The sequence below is a fragment of the Rhinopithecus bieti genome, unplaced genomic scaffold (genome assembly GCF_001698545.2).
Source record: "Rhinopithecus bieti isolate Rb0 unplaced genomic scaffold, ASM169854v2 scaffold_15572, whole genome shotgun sequence".
Lineage (NCBI taxonomy): Eukaryota > Metazoa > Chordata > Mammalia > Primates > Cercopithecidae > Rhinopithecus > Rhinopithecus bieti.
This window is the reverse complement of record NW_016809536.1, coordinates 943393-948994: the sequence shown is the minus strand read 5'-3', so window position 1 is coordinate 948994 and position 5602 is coordinate 943393.

Here is a 5602-nt window from a genome sequence, read left to right as displayed (position 1 = left end):
TATATATATATATATATATATATATACACACACACACATATATATATATATTCCTAGAAACATATGAGCACAAATATTAACAAATTCATTTGTAATAGTCTGGAATCAACAAATACACTGGAATCAACAAAAATTTTTATCAAATACTCAATGATATACCATCAATCAATCTATGAAAGTGCATAGGTAGCATTTAGCGCCATCGTAATCTTAATTTCTTTGTAGCACTAATTTTCTAAAATTAGCTTATTTGTTTTGCAGTTTTTTGAATTCCCTGGGAGAATGTTAATTCTTTAGGATTTATGCCTTGTTGTGTTCTTATTTATCAAGCTCCTAAGGCAGTACTTGTGACACATAGTACTTTTACAAAAATTAGTTTTTTTAAGTGCATGAGCAAATACTTTATATCTATCATTTTGTTTGATGATAATTTTGTTTTTCTTCTAATTGAACGGAATTGTGTTCTAAGCAGCTGTGTGGCCTGGGAAGGATATTTTCTCAATAAGTAATACAATATTTTCAAGTGAATTAAATTAATCTAGAGATAGATTCAGTGCCTTAACAAAGCTTTATTACCAATTTGATAAAAGTTGGCTCTTCCAAGCATTATCTTCATTTACATTCTTTTCTCATTTTCTACACGTTACTATATTAGTAATTGCCAAAAGCTGAGGTTTTCAAGAAAACAATGTGCTGTTAAAGACTGAATATTTAATAAAGAAAAGATATTTATTTAGCAAATTACATAGCAAGAAACCTGTTTCTTGATGGAAATTCTTTATAGCTTAAACACATTTTATGTGTACTCTATAAAAATTCACAGCATTAAAAATATAATCATATCTACATTAGAAGGCTATAGAAATAAGTTACCTATTTTGTGCCTAATTGCATCTATATAACATGTTGATAATTATTATTTCTTATCATAAAATACCAATTAATAAGATTGTGAGTTCAAAAAATGTGAAAGGTGTTGTGATGTAGATTTAAAGGAATACTTGACATAAAATGTCACTTTCACTGTGTTCTTGGAATAGTACTTTATTACTTAAACCCAAAATTATATATGGAATTTTATTTTGCAATTTCATTTTAACTTTTTAAATAGTTAAGTTCTATTTTAAATAGTTTTAAAAATTTTTTAATAGTTTTAAAAAGTTTTAAAAACTTTTTAAATAGTTAAGTAGTGTTCTTCTGTTAACACTACCTCTATACATGTAAATCTGTTTTGGAGACTACTATCTGTTTTAAATTTCCTTTAAAATACATAAATGTTTCCAGTCATATTTATGTTAACATCGTGTTCTTCCTATTGTCTTTGTACTGCTTTAGGAATTATTCAAAAAAATGGCAATTTTGATATCAATAGTGCCACCTCTGACAAATACAGATGTTTTCCAACTTACATCAGGATTGCATCCTGATGAACACATTTTAAATTGAAAATATTGTCAATTCTATGTATTTAAAGGACAATATAGTCAAGATTGAGGATTGTAAAAGTCCTAACTTATGTGATGGCCATTACTAGTTTGTCGCCTTCATGCTGGGCAATTACGTTGAGATTTATATCAAGATTAATTGCCTTCCTTTTCTTTTCACCAGAAGCAGAACACACAAAAGAACACTTGTAGACATGATGCAATATACAAACTCAAAACACAATATCAAAAACATGTTGGCATACAGTACACTGTAGATTATTGGTTGTTTACCCTCCTGATTGAATGTTTAACTGGGATCCTTGCTGCTGTTGCCTCCCACCATTGTGACAGAACATCATATCACATATCGCTAGCCTTGGAATATATCAAAATTTAAAATTTAAAGTACAGCTTCTACTGAATGCATATCACTTTCTCACCATTGTAATGTGAAACAATTATAAATCAAACCGTGATAATTTAGAGACCATCTGTATTTTCTGCTTTGTAAGAATTTAAACTAATGCATTTCAGTAATTATCTCCTATTTTCTATAAAAGTATCTAGGATTTTACAAGACAAAATGATCGAAATGATCATTTCACACCATTGCACCATTTTGCATTTTGTCTTGGCAATATCTAATTTCAGTACATTATTCCTTTAAGATTTAAGTGATTATATTATTCTTATTTGTTTAGAATGAAGTTCAATGAAATTGTAGAATTTCATTGAAATCAATTCTACTTTTAATATATTTTTCTATTTCTTAGTAGAGTGAGTGATCTAACTTTTAAAATCTATTTTTAAATTTCTCCAGCGTTATTGATGTAAAATTAGCAAATAGAAACTGTATATTCTTAAAGTGTGCAACTTAATATTTTGATATATATACAAATTTTGAAATGATCTGCACAATCAAACAAATTAACAATACCCATCACCTCACATAGCTGCCATTTTCTTTCTATTTCTCTCTTCCTTTCTTTTGTTGTGGTGAAAATACTTAAGAGCCAGTGTCTTATCAAATTTCAAGTTTAGAATACGTCATTGGTAATCATGGTCTTCATGTCATACATTAGCTTTGTAGAACTCATTCAACTTGCATAACTGGAACTTTGTACCATCTGACCAACATCGCCTCATTTCCCCCTGGTTCCTGCTTCTGGCAACTGCCATTCCATTCTATGCTATGTGTTTGACTATTTTAGATTCCACATATAACTGAGATCATGCAATATTTGTCTTTCTGTGTCTGGCTTATTTCACTGAGCATAATGTACATGAATGAATCTAGAGGATGTTATGCTGAGCGATGTCATTTTTTATAAGCCCAAATTCAGTAGTCTCACATGGTAACTGGTAAGTGAGAAAACATAACAATGTTTTGCTTTTCTGTTAGAATGTTTTACTAAAAATTGTTTAAGAAATCCTCACCATCATATAAGTTTTTTTTAAAGAAAGATATTTATTTTTACAGCTTTTAACAAGATATAAAAGTATTATCAATTCAGTAATATGAATATCTCAGAATTAAAGTCTTATAGTTGATTTTAATATGTATCACTATTTGTAGTGACTAAAATTATCTTTTATACAACATTTCTGTAATTTACAAAAGCTATTTTCTTCCACCAATATCAATTCCTTATTCTAATTATACTCTAGGTACAGACATTGTTTTCACAATTCTGTATGAACTAGATTTCCTAATATATGCTTACATTTAAGCCTTTCAAAGTACATTTTAGGGATACATTAGTAACTTTGCTTCTTAAATGTGAGTTAGAACCACTGAGAGGCTTTTGAAAAAAATACTGACTTTGAAGCACTTTCCTAGACAAAAATTCAGAGTCTGCCAGTGAGCCCAGGGCATTAACAGTTTTTAAATTCCTCAGGTGATTCTACTATGAACCTAGTCTTGAGAATCACTGCCACAGAACAGTACTAATCAACACTTAACATGCATAAGAATCACATGGGCATCTTGTTTAAAATACAGGTTTTGATTTAGTAGGTCTAGGGTTGGGCCAGAGATTTTGCATTTTCTAAACAGTTTGTAGTAAATGCTGTTGCTGCATCTATGCATCCATGAACGACATTTGACATAGCAAGAGCATAGAACATAGAGAGCTGCTGAGAAGGAAGAGTTTGGGGTCTTTAAGCAATCTTTTAAAAATGGAAGAGAAAATGAGACAAAGGAATAAACATCTAGCAACTGGAAGAGACACGAACACTCTTTAAAAAAACTGATCAATGTTAGTCTTTGTATTTACCAACTATATATGGTTAATGAATGTTTATGTAGAGGTTAATTATATTATTTTAATTATCCTTCAGTTTATTTTTTTAATGTGTACAATAAGGCTCTTGAAAAATCAGTTATGTCATAAAGAATTCTTGCTTATATTCATTTTATCCCTTTATTAATTTCTAGAAGATTGTAAAAGATAAACACATAGTAAAGAAGCCTCTGTTTACATCAACAATGACTTACCTGGTTGTTCATATTTACTGCTTTCTGAGTCCAGCTTTTCTCTGTGTCACAATAGAACCATCTCCAACTGGGCAGCTGGTGAGTACTGCATGTATAGCTCCCAGGGGGAATGAAGCAGGTGAGGAGACTGAAAAGTGAGTGGTTAGCTGGCGAAAGGAAGAGGCAGTTCTTGTCTCAGATTCAGAATTTATTTGAACATAGAGACTTATTCCATAAGTACGCTTTGGTGGAAATGGTTGCCACCTGCTCCTATTCTCATGGGCTATTTTTTTCTGCTGTCTAGTAATTTTATAGTTCACAAGGCTATTAATGTCTGCAATATTAAGAATATGGAGACATGCCCTTGCTGTCCAGATGGTGGCTTATGGACATCAGGTACAGTACATTTAGACTGGCAGAATTCCCTGCTTAGCAGTCAGGGCTCCATATACATTTGCTGCTGTTCAGTGGCAGCTGCCCCAGACATAATGAGATCAGCACATCCCATAAATACGTGAAAGGTTTTTGTATAAAAATGTCAAGATGGATTTAGTTTTATATAGAATAACATATTACAAGAGAAATATATTCATTTTCTATGATAAAAAGTGGAATTGGTATAATGTGAGTAGCCAAAATGTTGAAATTATAATAAAAGTTTGTATCTTTTCCTTCATATTATTGTGTGTGTGTGTGTGTGTGTATGTGTCTGTGAGTGTATAGTACTTAGATGTAACTTAGACATAGATCTATATGGAGACATTTATATTTGCAAATTTATATTTATACGTTTTATAATATGTTATAAAAATATATATTATTTTATGAGGGTCCTCAGAAAGCTTGTGGAAAGATGGATTTAAAAGATAAAATAAGAAAAAACAAAATTTTATTTCTCAATCTAAATTCCATCAAGGTCAAGATGTTACCAAACCAAACAGGTCGGGCTGCTACTTCTTGCAGCCCAATAACGAGATGCAGATGAACTGGGGAGGAAGAGTTTTTATTTACTGCAACCGGTTACAAGGAGAAAGCCTGGAAATTATCACGAGACCAACTCAAAATTACAGTTTTCAAGAGCTTATATACCTTCTAAGCTATATGTCTACATGCAAGTGTGCATTCATCTAAATACATAAGTGATTCACTTCTTTTAATCTATGGAAAAAGGTCTGAGTCTTGAAGACCTTCCTCTGGAGCCTCAGTAAATTTACTTAATCTAAATGGATCCAGATGCTGGGGTGATTACCCTTATCTTGTCTCCTGCTAAATCACAAAGGTTTGGGAGTTCCTTCAGACCCCCAGCAGACTTGTTTGTGGTGGCCTGGGGGGTTTCTTCAGACTTCCAGTGAAATTTGCTTAATCCTAACTGGGTCCTCTTTAGAATTCCTTCGTTATTTTGTCATGCTTTAAGGCCTAGAAAAGGCCAAGGCGAAACTCTTGGTGGGCTTTTGTTACATTCTAGCCTTTGTATAAGGGCACTGCGTCTATCAGCTTTTAATATTTAACTTAACCACTCAGTGGGTACTGAAAGAGTTGTTAGGGAGGCCTGCGTTAGTGAGACCTGGCCCGCCATAAAGACACTTTTGCAGGGTATGATCCCAGTCATTGAGTCTATTTCTAAAAAACTGAGGTTCCTCAAAAATTAACAATGTAAATTCTGTTCTTTAATATTATTAACTGCAAAAAAAAAAAAAAA